This window comes from Amblyomma mixtum, chromosome 9 (genome assembly GCF_055824585.1).
Source record: "Amblyomma mixtum isolate Tamu chromosome 9, ASM5582458v1, whole genome shotgun sequence".
NCBI lineage: Eukaryota > Metazoa > Arthropoda > Arachnida > Ixodida > Ixodidae > Amblyomma > Amblyomma mixtum.
Genome location: NC_143020.1, coordinates 6,812,748 through 6,830,047, shown reverse-complemented (window position 1 = coordinate 6,830,047; position 17,300 = coordinate 6,812,748). Strand labels below are relative to the sequence as shown.

Below are 17,300 nucleotides of genomic sequence, written 5' to 3'. Positions count from 1 at the left end.
CTTCCATTTCAATCCGATTTACACTTTTAAGGAAATACGCGATTATTACAAATCCACGCACCAAACTCTTCCCACCCCATGCAAAGGGCTGGGGAAGGACAACGAGCGGGTACTCCTGCGCCTGCTCACCAACACGATGTTGTGCCCGGCAATTCTAAAGCATTTCGATCCTAAATTCGACGGGCGGTGCTCACACTGTGGGGAGGTGTCTGACACCTACCACATGGTGTGGGCCTGCCAGCAGAACCCATCCCTACCCCCTATCCCGAACCCCACCCGAGAGGACTGGGAGGCGACCCTGTCCGGTTGCTGCACCCTCGAGGCCCAAAGGGCCTTAACGCAGCGCGCCCGGGCTGCGGCAAACGCCAATGGTGTGCCTGACTAGGCATCCCACCTAGTGGTTGTAAGGGCGTGATCCTTCAGGTCACGACCCCCAACATCTCTCTCTATGATTAATAAATGTTTTCACCACCACCACCCTCAGCGCAGGCACTGCATCGGCCGACCGGGCACCACCACTAGAGCCAACTCGCCAGCGATACGAACCTGGTGGGGCAGGTCGTCCACCTTCATGCCAGGCTTCATCTTTAGCAGCACGGTCCTCGTGGTGGACCCCTTCTCCTTCATGCCGGCGACGCGCCAACGCTCCCGGGTGACCTCGGGCACGTTGCCGAACGCCGCGAAAGCTGTCCGGATGTCCTCGGCGGCGATGCCGTGTAGCACCCAGTGCAGGTGCAGCTTCACCTGGTGGTCTTCTGGGTCGAAGACGATGCAGCGGCGTCCCTTGACTTCCAGCTCCTTCATGGCGGCCAGTTTCTTTGCGGCGTCAGCGCTGCTGAAGGTCACCGCCCACACGTGGTTTATCTGGTACGCCCCCAACGCCACGACGTCGGAGAGCGCACCAACGTTTGCGAGGGCGTCCCGGAAGTCTTCGACCCGGTAGGGTCGCACACGCACGTCACCATGCACAAAAACCGTGTTTAAAACAACACGTCCGGTGGGCAGGGTAGGCAGAACGATCTCGTAGTCCTTATCAGCGTCGCTGGCAAACCTGTTTCCGCGGCCGCCAACAGCCGCTATCGCCGCTCCGTGGGAGCCCATGATTCTGCGACGGTCTGCTATCGCGTCTGGAAGTATACTCCGCCATGCTAGCTCGATGGTTTGGAATGAACAAAGGTGCGTCTAGTGAATACGGTGTCTTCGTTCACTCCCATCTTCCTCCCTTCCCGTTACGGCGAGGTTTAGGTGTCCACCGAGATATGAGAGACAGATACATTTCCTTTCCTCAAAAACCAATTCACCGACGAGCAAGGTGTATTTGTCCGCGTTTCAGATTGACCCAAGTTGTCGTGACGTCACCGCGCGCGAAATTTGACGGGTGTCCACCGAAATATGTGAGACAGTTACTGCGCAACTTCCTTTCCTCAAATAAAATTTTCGACTAGTGTCTACTCAGATATGTGAGATAGTTAATGAGTAATTTCCTTTCCTAAAATACAATTTTCATTTCGTTCATTACGGCCTCTCTTTCTTCTTTCACTCACACTTCCTCCCTTCCTGTACGGTGCAGCTCAGGTGTACACCGAGATGACAGAGAATTACAGACCATTTCCGTTCCTCAAAAAGCGTTGCGTTCGAAGGGCAACGCACCGCGCCGAACAGGTGGTGGCGTTCTTTGGACTCCATGGCAGCGCTACAACACGCTGTCGCGTTCCACTCCTAAAGGCGAAGGTTAAGCGTCATTAATTGGCACTTAATTAATGTACCAACAAAATGTGCAGTGAACAATCGCGTAGCAGAATGCAGCACTCAGGCTTTCGTCTTTCAACTTGGATTTACCAGGACACTTACCATGAGTGCCAAGCATGCCGTTGTAGCCAGTGCAGGAACAGCAGTTCTACAGTCTGCATTAACATCACCAGCAACCAAGTATATCCTCACAGCGCAGCGATTATAGTTTCGCTACTAGTTGTACATAGAATAACCAAGTGATCACCACAGCAGCACCAAGGTATACAACAAGTTTCACACAAGCACCACAACAGCACCACTATCATGTGAGCGAGGGCGTAGCCATGGGTATTGCTTTCGCGATTTCCCGGCTTAACCAAGTTGAGCCACAGTCTTTTTTTAATGGAGAAATCATATCACTGTCTGCGGAAACCTTGGAGGCACAAAGCACTAAGAGCACATTGCACTACGCTGTCCACGACAAAGGGGGAAAGGGGGAACGCCCTGCATGCATGCATGCACGAAGCTCAGAATGATTAAATTGGTTTCAGTTACGTTTTTTTTATTGGTCATGCTTTTACTTTTGCATTTGCGTTTTTGTTGTTTTGTAATTAAACTTTTCATTGAGAAAATTTTCGTTAATTTGTTCTTTTATACCTTGAATTTTTTTGTATACTAAAGCTTTCGCCTGTGTACTGTGCCATGTCCATGCTCCTTAATGATCTCCGGCCGGATGTTCGAAATCATCTGGAGCCATCCACTGCGGCGGCCTCATAGCCAATTAGTAGCCGACCCTGTAAAACCAAAACCAAATATCCGTGCAGCGCCTCGAGCGCCTCCGCCAACTCTTTGTGGTGGTGGTGAAAACTTTTATATTGTAAAAAAAGAGTTTCGGAGCCACAGAGTGGCCCCGCTACATGGTCGGCGTCCCTAGTCCGGGACACCGCACGACGAGGCCCCGTCTCTCGCCCGTTTCACCAGAGCCCTTTGGGACTCAAGCGAGGAGCAGTTGAGGAGGGCAGTCTCCCATGCCTCTCTGGAAGGGGTAGGGGAAGGGGGGAGGTGGGGATTTTGAGTACATGCCCACACCATGTGGAAGATATCACAGGTCTCCCCACAGTGTGGGCATCGCCCATCCGTGTTAGGATCGTAATGTTTTATTATTGCAGGACAGAGTAGAGTACCTGTCTGCAAGCGCCTTAAAGTTCGCTCCTCCGTCTTACTCAGCCCTTTTGCAGGGGCCGGGAAAAGGCGGTGGTTGTCGCTATAATGTGTTAATATTTTCCTGAATCGCAGCAGCGGCTGGTTAGTCTCCGAGCCAGAAGAGCTGGGATGAGGAGCCCGGTGAATAAGCGCTCGGGCAGCCGCGTCAGCGGCCTCATTACCTCGTAAGCCCTGGTGGCCAGGAGCCCAAATGATTCGTTTGGGTGTTGGATCAGTGGCAGTCCGTCGTAGAATACAAGCAGCTAAGGGGGAGATCTCCCCTGCCAAGTAATGTTCACATGCTTTTCGGGAGTCCGTGATGATTATTCTCGAATTGGCGTGGGCGGCAGCAAGCGCTATCGCTACTTCCTCGGCCCGCATTGAATTCGGGGCTCGAAAGGAGAGTCCATCAACGTGCATTTCCTGGTGAACGACAGCGGCCGAGTAAAACTCTTTGTAAGCTTTCCAGTTTTAAAAAAATGTCAGTGTAAGTGAACCAAACTGCGGGTTGTACTGAATGTCTTGCCACCTTTAGTCAATATTGTGAACTGTATTCAAGTTTCAAGCACGGTTGCAAGTGCGGGAGAAAAACCGTGGTTGCGAGACTGAGATTTTTGACAGCCCTCCCGCCTTTTGCATTGAATTTTAAATACTAAGAAGTATTAGAAAGTAAGGTACTTGAGAAAAGTTTTGTGTACATGATGCATTGCGGCTGCGCCTCTAGCGCCGCCGCGCTGGCGCCGCAGCAGACGACAACCGCCGCCGCGCAAGCGAAAGAGAGGCGGGAACTACGAGCGTAAAAGTCGTGACGGGCCACAGGCTTGGCTGGGCTTGGCCTTGGCCTTCGCTATGCAGTCAGTCAGTCAAACAACATGATCTGCGTGGCTACTTGAACTGTCGCGTAAGCAGCTGCAAGGTAAGTCATAGAGAAAGATATTGGTAAATAGCGGACACTCGGCGAAATCTGGAACCAGGAAATGACGCGCAATCCTCCTCCTCCAATAGATTGCCGCCTAGGGGATGGCCGGCGCGGCGGCAGACCCATCCGAGCAGCAGACGACGGAGCATCGTGGGGCAGTTTTGTGCGCGTGAAAGCGTGCGGCGTATTCGTTCGTGCTGGCAGGCCGCAATTTTTTTCGTCTCTCTTGCCCTTCGACGCAGAACTCCCCCTGTTTATGACGGCGGCAAGGTGAGTAATGTTTATTTGTGGAAGTACGCTGCATTGCAAGCGATTTAGGCGGCCGCGCCGGCCGCCGGTGCAGTTCGTGAAGCGGCGCGCTCGCTCTGTGGCCTGCCGGCTGTTGTTCACGGCATTGCAGTTTGTGACAAAGTCAAGGAAGGAATGTTTTGTTTTTGCAAAAGTACCCCAGTTGAAAAATCCACCAGACTGTTCTGGTGTGTTCTGGTGTTAACACCAGGATTTCCTGGTGTGGCTGGTGTGGGCACCAGACCAGCCTGGTGGTGCTGGTGTGCACACCAGACCGGTGTGGTGGTGTCTGGTGTGCACACCAGACCGGTGTGGTGTTGTCTGATGTGCACACCAGACCGGTGTGGTGTTGTCTGATGTGCACACCAGACCGGTGTGGTGTTGTCTGATGTGCACACCAGACTGGTTTCATGTCGTCTGGTGTGCACACTAGACTGGTTTCATGTCGTCTGGTGTGCACGTACACTAGACTGGTTTCGAGTCATCTGGCGTATATGATCCAGCTCAAGCACACCAGACCTGTTGCTGTATTCATGTGCGGGAGCCGAGCGCCACCAAAAAGATCTGTTCGGTTCATTCTAGTTTGCATGATGTACCAGATATAATCTCAGGCACATGCCAGACATGTGGCCAAGGATTATTTCATGCACTGACCAACATGTAGGTTGGTTTGGTACTTACTGAGATTAATGAAAGATTTCTGTCCTGCTTAATTGCATAGTCCATTGTTGCAACTATGGGTGTTCATGTCTTCACACCACAGTCAAACCGTAAAAAAGTCCAAGGTAAATTGTGAGGTGCATTTGCATATCATACAGCATATAATTTAGTATTTATTACTATTACACTAAGGATGAATGGCAGTCTGTTTATTATGTGGACAAAAAAGGCACACTTTTTTAGCTTCCAGGTATAGTTAAATGCTCATATCAGCCAGGACAACAAAAAATTTGTATCTGGTGTGACTATGAAAACATAAAGGCATGACAGCAGGTTGAACTGAAGCTTGAAAGAAATTAAAACACATTTATTCTCAAAATTCAGCATAGAACTCCTTCGTTTCAGAGTTGCAGTAGTGCCTTCGCGAAATGGGCATTTGGGAAAGTGCCCCTGAAAGCATCACAAAAAAACACCATCAATTCATTCCCCTGAATTGTAGCAATGTGGGGCCTTTCATACAGCCAGGCAGCTTCCACAGTGCTTACCAGTGCCTTTCACAGTGATCAAGGCAATGAAATTACTGGAATCAGAATGGTGATAAGGAGGTGGGCTTTTGTGCAGACACAATACTTGACGGGCAGGTAGGAAAGTACTGAAGTGCTGCCAGCTGCATTAAGCACAACAGCAAATGCCAGCTCAGTTGATAACAAATTTTGCAAGGGCATTTGAAGACAACTTCACACAGCACTGTGCATTTGCTCATCGACGCAATGCCAGAAACCATAAGGAACAGCAAGACAGGAACAGGCATGGCTGAGTTGGCAACAGTAAAAAGTGCTACACGGCAAAACAGCCGAAAACATCCTAAGCTCCCCCTGTGCTATAGATTCTGCCTGTAAGAGCTTAATTTTCTGACTTACATGAGAGCTGTACATTGTTAAGAGATGAAGAGAATGTGAACTATCAAGTTTAAATGGCCAACGATTATTTCGTGCACTGACCAAACACCACCAATTGCATAGCTGCTAAAAGGAGCATTTTGCTACTAGTTTACTTGTTTTAACACCCGCTAGGTGAGATGCCCCAGACAACTTTTTCATCAACAGCCAAACAAAGTCTCAAGGTCAGCACATGTAGGTAAAAAAAACAAGCAAAAGACATTTTACATATCATTATATAAAGGGTCTTGGAAAACAATGCCCTTCCAAAGTTACATGCACTGAAAAAATTCCCCGCTGTACATTACCACTGAAGGCTATGGAAAGGTGCAAAGGAAGTGCAAATACACTGTAGAGAACATCTTCAGCATAAGTTGCTGTTTTTCATGACAATGCCTACTTCGAAGCATGAAGGACAAGAATCAAAAAACTCGTGCTGAGCAGCAGAGCAGCAAATAATGCACAAGACAGTACACCGCAACTTGACATTACTTAATAAGGATCAATATTATATAAAAAGGGCTCATATCACAGGATACAATGTCAGTCAGGTTATCCAGCTTAAGTAAGCAAAGAATAAAAATAAATGGATGCAGTTTTCACTGGATATAAACGAATGCATGAGAACTGCTTCAAAGAACTGTTCATGAACTCGGAACAGATTGAAAACACAGAGATAACAGTCCCTGATAAGTGTGTTCATTTAACAGAAATGAACCCTTACAAAAAAGCTGGCTCATTCGGGTTGCTAAGTCATATATATAGGGATACATCTTGTAGAGAAATCATCAGCTAAACTGCATATACTGTGGGGCAAAGGCTTCTCCGAATACTAAGTTCCGAACCTCATGTGAAACACGGCACTGCAGGAGCATTCATGCTTTAGTTGGTCTGTCCAGCGGGCTCAATATTTAAGGCTACATGTTCCCTTGATGGAGACAGTTGGCAAGTACGTGTGTGAATTTTGTACTAAGCTGCCATTGAAGCATGTATGTGTTGACGTGTTGGCAAATGCAAAGAAAAACATGCCTATCGAAACATTTTCTTGCTGAACATGCACAGACAGTGTACTGGATGCCACTGCCATGTGACAGTGAACATGCACAACAAACAAGACAGTGTGTTAATGATAATGCAACACGCTGCAACCTCAAACAACACTAACTAGGTACCTTGCAATGTGCTGCCAAGTTTCATGACATTTTGAATTTTGTAAAACGCAATAGCAAGTTGGCCACAATCATAAATGGAGATCAGTGAAAAAGTGGATGAGTGAAACTGCTATGAGTAAGATGTGCAACAGACTGGGCAAAGGGTATTTTGTCTATGTCGAAAAGATCAGCATCATCATTTTTGCATTTTTCACAAAGCTGTATTCGTGTCTCACATGCTGCATACATATCGTAAAACTGTGCTCAGAATGACATCGCTTTGAACCAGTTTTGACCACTGGTTTTGTAGAAAAAGAGAGGAACAGAGCTGTAGCAATCACTTCATAAGAAGACCTCAAATATGGGAAATATCCATACCGCAGTCTTTTGGATGTATAAGACGACTTGCTTGTACACTGAAACTTGCTTCAAGAAGTATTATGTTGCAGTTCACCGATGAAAAAAGCTCAAAAGCTGAAGAAGTTTATTTTTGTTTCCCTGCAAAAGTGGGCCGTGTCGAACTGTACGCCCGTGCTTGTAAAAACATAACACCAAGGAGGCCTAAAAGTTAAAAATATGCTGAATGGTTTGTTTCATAGCTCGGTAGTATCCAGCATGCAAAAATATGGTGCACAGGGGCGGCATTTTCCCATTTGACAGCATTTGAAGCAAGTGGGATACAAGTGTCTTACTCAAGAATATTTTCATGCTGTTCCCTCATGGTACTGAAAATGACTAATCACTTTCATGAAGATTAGGCATCTTCACTAAGAATGTGCTCTCTTGTTCCACAAGCACACAAGATGAAACAACGCTTTCTTCGCAAAGCATGCAGAGTGCGATGCCAAATGGAGGGTGCTCGATTCTGAACAAAAAGGGCAGCTCAAACACTTCAGTAATCAATTCTTGACACAACAGCAAGATTTTGCTGTCAGCAGCAAACACCTTGAGAATTTTAACAAGTTTGCCGTTACTTGCTTCCAGGTAGCATGAACATGTTCTTTCTGCTTGTTGATAATGGGCGCTGTGTACAGTGAACCCCTTGACACGAGCTCTAAGGTACTCACTTACGCATGCCTCGGAACCAATGTTTTGCCTCAACAGTATTTGGATGGGTTCTTCATAGACACAAGGTGGCAAAGCTGCACCTAAGACACTAGATTTGTGCTGTTTAGAAATTTTACCTGAAATTAGCTCCTGCTGCTTTTTCAAAAATGGAGGAAGAGGTACCAGACGTTTCAAAGAATTTAGAACTCCATTCATAATGAATCTTTCTGATATTTGCCGAGGAACCCCTTTCGCAGCAGACACAAGCTTCAAGATGTCCCCGTTGCCCCCTTCAAATGGGAAGGTTGACGTGGCCCACAGTGGACCTGTCATCCTAACAGATTTCGCCAGATGTAGAAGTTGATGAACATTGAATGTTTGCGCACTTTCATCATAAAATATTTTCACTTCCTCCACAAACTGTTTCAGCAACCTTTCTGCAATAAAAGTGTCACTGCGTTCAACACTTTCTCTCAGCAGCATAAAAATGCCTTCTACCAGCAATGAAAAATGCCTAATATATCTATCTGGCAAAATGTTTTGAAGGCATGGCACACTGTAGTATAGCAACCAATACTTCCATTCTGTGGCTTTCCAGAATGCCCTCTCTGAAATTGGCCTTGGCAGTCTCGAGAAGCTTATTGGTGGCCGTGCTTTCAATATACGCTGATTTAGCTTGGCAATTCTATTTCCTACATACCAAGGCTTCCCAGTTGCAGACAGCCAAAGCTCTGTCATTTGTGCAGTCACACCCTCCAGGACACAATGCATATAATCGGGAGGGAAGCCCCAGACCAAGTCCAATGTTCCTAGCTTCGTAACTGGAGATGGCCCCTTCACTCCATCGACAGAGCACTTTCTTGTAACTGCAAGGGACATGGCTGACAGCACAGTGTCGTGGGACCTTTCAACCATGGCACCGCCTTCAAACGTGTACTTTACTGTGCCTACAACAAAAACACAACAAATCATTAAAATCAAAACTCACTTCATGCCGCACAGATCAAAGCAGTAGTAAAGAACAAATGAAAATAATTAAAAACATGAATATAACACCGGCAAAGTATAAAACATCCAACTAGCCAAGTAGGCTGTTATTCCTTACTTTTACCGCTGGCAACCAATCTGCCATGTAAAACATATGCTGTATATCTGTGTCCTTCATAAGACTGAATGAAAGCAGGAGTCTCACCGTCAACTAAAGTTCCCTTGTTAAGACACCAAGTGCAGCCGTAGTACCCGTTGTACTGCTTTGCATTCAGCAAAGCAGCTCTGGCCGGTGAGTCGACACAGCAGCACACAATTCTGACTGCAGACTCCACAACTTGATCAGCAAAGGTCCACATCAGGCTGCCAACCTCTTGGAACTTGTCCACAAAGGTTTTCATGAAGAGATGTGCAGGTGGATGCTCCTTGCCGAACCACACTGCTCCAACCAAAATATTCTTCCACCGCAGAGGAACGGGAAGCTCATTGAGGGTAACTTGTATTGGCCACACAGAACCTTTGCTTGACTTAAACACCGGTGCACCATCAGTATTCATCGTCAAAGTTAGGTCACTCCACTTCATTTTGTGGTCGCTGCGAACTTTCTTGTAGAGCAGGCCATCTGTGATATCGGTGAAAGCCTCTGGGCATGATGAAGCAAGCTGAAGCAGGTTGCTTCCAACTATTTTGCCCATGCGTTTCAGGAGCTGTTGCAGTTGTCGCTTCAAGTTAAGAGTGATGAAAAAGCTCCCCTTCTTCAAAACCTCTCCTAGGCTTGCAACTTCTGAACAAATTCGGCAACGCCAGTGGCTGGTACCATTGCCATCAATTAAGAACTGGCAAGTCGGGCAGAAGGCATGAATGCTCACCATTTTTGACTGCTGAAGCCTCCACAGTTTTCGAAAACCATATTTGGTTGAAGGAAAAACCTCTTCAGCAAAGAGGGCGTTCAGAAGCTTGAGCAAGCTGTCAACTTGTGTCCATGGTAGCTTAGCTGCCACAACAAATGATAATATCAGGAGCATGGCTTGCAGTCGAGTTGTGGACTGGCCAGGAAGAGTCGTCTTTGAGTTGGCTGCGATGAAATCAGAAAGATCATCATCTGGGTCGTCAGCTTCCGCATACACATCAGGGTCTCCCTGCTCAGCATTCTGGTTAAAAGAGGCAGCACTTTCTGCTTGTTCAGAGAGCTGAGGTAGTGGCAGCAGACATTCTTCACTCTCAGTTTGTTCGTCTGTAACCTCAGCGTCCCCTCTTGGTACCTCATTTACTGCAGCTAACTGCAAAGAATAAACAAAAGAGGAATGTATTATCAGACAGTGACGAAAGCCCGAGTGGCATGCTTTGAGAAATCTGGCCGATTAGTGGGTCAGCATCTTATCATGGCATGATGTGAGCCCAATTAATGCTGAATTGCTGCTCCATCCTCACACCGCTTGTTCTTTACCCAGATTGAGCATTTGAGACTATTCCAGCTGACGAAATGGGAATGGATGTGAGAGGGCAGCAGTTGTAATTGCGTCCACTGCACACAACTCTGCCATTGGCTGTGATAAGATGCTGACCAAGTGACCGGCTCCAGCTCTCACAGTGCTATAAAGTGAGCTTCACACACTGACATGAGAAGATTTGTCTGAACCGGTGTTCTGCTGGACAAAGAGAGAGACCTGAGAGATCCGCTATGTTGAGGGCTCAGTGTTTTTACTTTTTGTCATTCTTACTGGTATGCACAGGAATTTTCCATAAAAATTACTACGGGCTTTAAAAAGTATCAGTGCAATCCGTGCTGCTCACAGATGATGTCAGAGCAGAATTGCACGACACGTAAACTCATATGTTTGCCACATATGCCGATGTAGTCGACACCTCTCACACATTTATAGTGTTCAGTTGGAGTTCGTGTTTGACTGCATTTATGTTGATGAACTCTTCTATACGCAGCATTTTTCATTGGCGCCTGTGCTCAAGTCCCCAAATGATGGCGGCTACATCCAATTTGACTGCTATTTGGCTGTATTTCAGCCTGGCTATGTTACAAAAGGCCCTCACAACGCAATATTTCGATCCACATTTCACCTCACCAGTCTCCTTCTGCTTCTGTTTCTTGTTTCTCTTAATTCGATGCTGCGGAGTGCTTTTTTTCCTGATCATTGTACACCCGAGCTGCCTTGCTCTTCTGCCACAATCTTTGATGCGACAAACTTTTTTGCCATGGTTTCATTCATCACATTCATCATTTCCGTTTCCTAGCCCTGTTTCTCATTTCTGCATGCTGCGTTCTGCTATCAGCCGTCTGCATCCATCACAGACAATATTTTGTACGTTGATAGGCCATGTAAGCAATGCAAGCTCCGCCTTTTCAGGAACTCTCTTTAGATGCTTACCGCGCAGGTAAGAGCATGACCACTGCCTGCGGTGGGTGTAAGGACGCTAGGTTCTCGCGATTCCGCAAAAGAAAAAAATCTGACTTTAGCTTTCTCCCCCCCCCCCCCCCTTTCACAAAGAAAAAAAAGTGTGTGTGGTGGGGGGGGGGGGGGGGGGGCAAGTTGAAATACAGAATAAACGAATAGGTCCAAGTTATTCAAAAGGCAACGCTTCAAATGAGCGCGGCACAGTCTAGCGAAGCAAATCTCCATTACGGTAACGCACGCACAACGCACAGCAGCAGCCGCGCCGTCATGATCCGTGCCGCCGGTGCTCGGCGTTTCGAGCTGTCCAGCTCCAGCACCCGTTTGCCCTTCTTTGCTGTCCCTACTTCACTCAACTTCTGCAGTGCCTTTTATTTCGCAGCGACCCGTACCTCTTTTCCGCATCCACACCCACAAATATGCACTTGCTCGCCCCGCGTTTTGCTTCAAAAATTCACTGAAAAGCGGGCTTCTCCTCACGGCTCGCAAGCCTAATGGCAAAGGTCGCTTTTGCAACATTCCACAGCTCGGAAAAAAAAAAAAACACTTGCTGATTCTTTATGAGTTCATGGAATGTAAAACTTTTCGCCGCAGAAAGTGAATGGGCCCTAGCATATGACGTAAACAAGTCGGTGAATTACCTGCGGTGCTTGAGACGTTGCAGCGGATTCCTTTTGCAGCCGGCTCCATGTCGTCTGCCGCGGAATTTTCAGTGATAGCGCATTTGGCTCCAAATAGGCGCGGTAGCGTTTTTTGGGAGGCATGTTGGAGCACCTCCTTTGCACGCTTGTAACAGGCTTGTACAAGTAGATGAGGCGTTGGCATGTATAAGGTGCAAGAACGACACTGAAGACAGATGGAACGTACAACCAAGAAGGCGACTACAGACTGCGCGGGAAATTCCGCACGCCCGCCTCTCCTTTTTTTTTTTATAGCTTCAATGCGTGCCCGCCTCTCCCAGCCAGGCAAACGCTACAATCTAGCCAAAAAGAAAGTGGCGCTTACAAAGTTAACTACTACATTTGCAACATCTACAGATAACTCAATCTGTTTCAGAGCAACGCGCTAAAGCAGTCTCATCAGCATGCAATTTTTTGTTTGACAAGACTGCAGCGCCACACACACCATTACGTTGTCAAAACATCATGTAGATAGTTTGTTCCAACCGTTCCAACATCCTTTTTGTTCTATACTGCGCGACATTGGTGACTTGCTCCCGAGTGTGCATCAGTGCAATGGTGTTTTACATTTACGTGAAGTTTCTGCTTGACAACGTGAAAAAAGTCACTTCATCGGTTCTTGTGAAAAATTTCCACCCAAAGAGCACGGAAGATTTTGCGGCGGGAAATATCTATCAGGTCTATTGGGAGGGGGACGACAAAACAAAGGGCGGATACTACGACGCGGAAATCCTACAGATGACAGGTAAGAACACTTTTATTACTGTCTGAGTACTTTTGTAATTTCTACTTTGCGGCAGCTGTAGCTACCCGTGTATTTCCAGTGCCTCGTTGATTGATATTGAAACTTCATTCAGCCTCTATGTATGTACCGCCGTGAGCACGCTTAACACAGACGCTCGAGCGATTGTCTTTCACTGACGTTAGTGCCGCTGGGCGTCGGCCGCTGCGTCTTAGACAAAATTAAAGTGGAAGCAGGGCACGAGCTGTCTCCAACGTCCGCAAACATACCGTGCAGTATGGCCTTGGACTCTGCGCCCAGCGCTCAGAGGCTGTAATATCAGTGCAGGACGCGCAAGCGAACGTTCCTCCAAGCAACCACAGATATCCGTCGGACGTACGAGCTAGATCCGAACGTCCTTTGCCGAGATCGGACGTCCATCGGACGTACGAGCACAATCCGATTTCGGATATCCGTATTCATACATCCGCCGGACGTACAGACAGTATCCGCTTTTGTCTATCCGCATTAGAGACAAGGTGTACGTCCGAGGGATGTACGGTGGAGTATATTCTCCGGATATGAGTATAGAGTTTTTTATAATTGTTCACACAGAAAAGTCGCGCCGTTCGAGTATGTATACTGTAGAGTTCGCTTTTTTAACCTAGAAAATTTTATTCGCGAAGGAAATTTTGTCAGTTTTATTGGCTAGTGTGCGAGAAATTGCGTTAATATCTGCATATCTGCTTTGGAGAAATTATTTCCATGAGCTACACGGTTTGACTTGAGGACTTTTGTAAATTCGTGCAATTCCCTAGTCATATACTTGCAGTGCAAGGGCCACTGCTGAACTAAATTTATTTAAGGGTAGGAGCGAGTGCTACACAAATTTACAGTAAATCAATTACTAATTTACATCTAGAAAACGTATAAAAATCAGTAGCGACATCGTGTCCGCCGTGGTAGCCACCCTAGCCGTGGTAAAACGCGATTGAAACCACTTGTAAATTCAAAACTCCCGTTTAACTCCGCTATCATCATCATAAATGCAGCTTGTAGTCAGCCCAATCCAATCCATCAGCCACAGAGTGCAGCGGCGTAACGGCGGTGTTGCTGGTTTGGTGCGAAGTGTGGTGCCCCTTTTGAGCTCTGTTACTAGAATGTGTGGCTTTTTTTAGTCTGCGGACGAAAGTGGTGTGTAACTTGAACAATTCGAAGGATGCGGCAAGTGCCTGAAGCCCTCCTGGAACGCTGGAATATCGTACTACACCGACTTCGGATGAAAGAAGGCCTAGTGTGATTGCCTACGGCATGTCCTACGGAGGTAAGTGCAGTACACTGCTTGGGAATTACTTTTATGACAGTGGAGCAGGATCTGTAACATTCTCTCGCGGGAGATTTGGAGTTATGTTATGGCTATACTGTGGTGTGGGCTACGGATGGGTTGAGACTTGTTGAGAATGGGTTGAGAATACCAATAACAAAGTTGCCAAGCATTTTTGAATTTATCATGGTCTACTGAGATTTGGCGTGGACTTGATTACTAACCTTTTTCTTTTCATTTTTTGCAGAAAGCTGTTCGCTTCTGCTTCATCATGGAAGTAGGAAGATGGATGTGCGCTCGAAGTTTTACGTCTTATTGAGGAGTTACACACTTCACATTAACTCAGTCCTGTGCTGATGTACAGTCACAATAAAATATTCTCGCTGTACTTTCATTTTATTGCCCCGCGGACACGAAGAAAGTATGCATGTGCCATATATGCAAACATCCGAGAAAGATCCGGGAACGGACGTCCGAAATCGATGTCCGTCCGGAACATCCGAAACGGACGGCCAACGGCCGGCCGATGGATAGCTGTGGTTGCTTTGTTAAGCGTGCTGACGGCGGTACAGCACTCGAATTTGCTTGTCAGGGCTATAGGAATGTGTTCTTGAGCTTTTCTGCCTTTCGTAACGCGCACCGCTGTTGTGCAGTTCTCACGTTCAACTTGCAGGTTTGCGAATTCCGTCCTGTTTGCAGCATGTTGCATGTTGATGGATGTAACGAAATTAATCTGGCAGTGTCCGGTAGATGGTAGAGTCGCCCTGCTTAAATTCCCCCGGCACCTCCATCAACTGGGCCTCGTGAATACGTTTTTTTTTCTCACTGGCGCCCCTCCAGGCATTCTTCAGTTGTAGTAATGAACTGTCTTATGTACAAGTGATGAGTGGCTGGTCTTCCCAGGGTGAACCCGTTGCTTTTTTTTTTTTTTGGGGGGGGGGGGGGTGTGTATCACTTGGGACTAGTTCGGAAGCATAAAATGTATACTTCGCTGCTCTTGGTTATAGCTCAGTTGATGACCATGTCCTAGCTACGTGTATTGAATATTAAACTGTGAAGACCTCTGTAGCCGAGAAAGCTGCCAAATGTGACAGAGGTTCTCACGCCACACTAGGTAGGAAGTGTCGATTCTGCATTGTTTCTTGAAAACTTGACATGAATGCGAAATTCTAGAGGCCCCCGTGTACTGTGCGGTCAGTGCACATTAAAGAACCCTAGGAGGTCGAAATTTCTGAAGCCGTTCACTGCGGTATCCCTCATAGCCTGAGTTCCTTTGGGACGTTGAACCCCCATAAACAAAAAAGCCTGGGGCTGCAGTTTCATATAGTAATGTTTGTTACTGCTGCTGAACAGTGGCGAAAATGATTCATTCTTAAAAAAAGGACAGACTACTCAATTGAGCAGCCGTTTCTGATGAGTGTTGGGGGAATTCTGGCTGATGGCCAGATAGGCACTGTCAATTAAATAATTTAGAATAGAAGCTGCTGCAAAAGGCTTGGTGCAGGAAACATTATCTTGCATTTTATCATTACAATCAATGTATGGAAAATTGTGCGAACATACTCCTAAAAGAGATTTCTTCCCAGAATCCAAAGAAGAAATGGACCAACATATTTCTGGTCAACGACATCGTGGCGCAGTCGCGCGCCCCGCAAAACGCCCAAGAGACCTGGCACGTGATAAAGTATGTATGCGCAATTGAAACCCGAACCTTGTAATGAAATGTGATGTTTAATAGGTTTTCAGTAACGTTGTGTCACATGTGTCACATGGCAGTCGCGCGCCCCGCAAAACGCCCAAGAGACCTGGCACGTGATAAAGTATGTATGCGCAATTGAAACCCGAACCTTGTAATGAAATGTGATGTTTAATAGGTTTTCAGTAACGTTGTGTCACATGTGTCATATGGCAGTCGCGCGCCCCGCAAAACGCCCAAGAGACCTGGCACGTGATAAAGTATGTATGCGCAATTGAAACCCGAACCTTGTAATGAAATGTGATGTTTAATAGGTTTTCAGTAACGTTGTGTCACATGCAAGCATTTCTGCAGTTTGTGTCCAAAGAAATTTAATTTTTTTTATAATGTTAAAGACAATATGGGTGAATATGTGTTTTGACACTGTGTTAACTACTGCAGGTTCGAAACATCAAAAAGTTGCGGATGCTCGCGCAGCAGGCCGCAACAGACGACCTTAGCACGGAGACAGCAGCAGAGAAAGAGGTGTAGAAGCTGAGAAAGGAAAATGAGGAGCTGCGCCAGCTGAACATCAAGCTGCAGCACCAGCTCTTGCGCTTCCTCTCAGCTGATGGTACACTCCTTATAAGGAGTTTTTTTTCCTGTATTTCCTGCTGGTCAAGCTTATTGATTAAATGTTTTCAGGTCACATAACCTGGAAAAATTTTTGGGTGGTTTAAGAAGGAAGTGTGTGTGTGTTGGGGTGGGAGGGGGGGAATAGCTTACGGCGCATATTGAAATCTGCGGACTGAAGAGCAACTTGCTCTCACTTTGAAGGATTTAACCTAGCCATGACTGCCGACAAATCTTTTTGTGTTACTCTTTTACTCTCTTCCCTTGCTTTAAAACACCATACCAATAATTGTTGTACCTGCTTCGGTGGCTGAGTGGTCAGGGCACTTGGCTGCTTAGCCAGGACACCTGTGTTCAATCCTGGCCGTGGTGGCGGCGTTTCGAAGGAGGCAGAACACAAAAAGGGTCCGTGTACTCTGCAACGTCTGCCCATTAAAAACCCCATGTGGTCAAAGTTATTCCGAAGCCCTCCACTGCGGTGTCCCTCATAGCCTGTGTGTCGCTTCGGGACATGGATTAATTGTAAATTGTGGCTAAGCCATAAATCACAATTTTTTATTTGTTCACAAAGTCAACACGCTAGTAGTTCACTCAGTCATGTTGGCTTGTTGAATAAGACCAAGCTTTCCATTAATGTCAGATTTAAAACTCATTACTTCAGGTGTTAGAAAAAAAATAATAAATGCCTGACAAAGCCATATCTAAACATGCAGTTTCTTGTGGGACACGAACTGATAGATTTTTTGGCACAGCAGTGAGCCATGCCGCAAAAAATCCCAAGCTATGGGAAGGAATAACGGGGGATAAGGTTGTAGTGGAGCTTATTTTGGAGGCACTTTTCGCACAGATGCATGGCTGATTATGTTGGAATCAGTGTAACATCTACCACAAAACTGCGTCTAAACTTGAGTCGGGCATGAATCTGCAGTCGAATT

At 46.7% G+C, this 17,300-nt stretch overlaps 1 long non-coding RNA gene and 1 pseudogene across 1 annotated transcript; both read left to right on the top strand.

The window, feature by feature from the left end:
- LOC149328186 (uncharacterized) overlaps positions 1 to 17,300 on the top strand; it is a 145,326-nt pseudogene that overhangs the window by 78,478 nt on the left and 49,548 nt on the right.
- LOC149328189 (uncharacterized) lies at positions 13,833 to 14,445 on the top strand. Its single transcript, XR_016285666.1, has 2 exons — positions 13,833 to 14,057; positions 14,305 to 14,445. It is a non-coding gene; the product is annotated as an uncharacterized LOC149328189 (long non-coding RNA).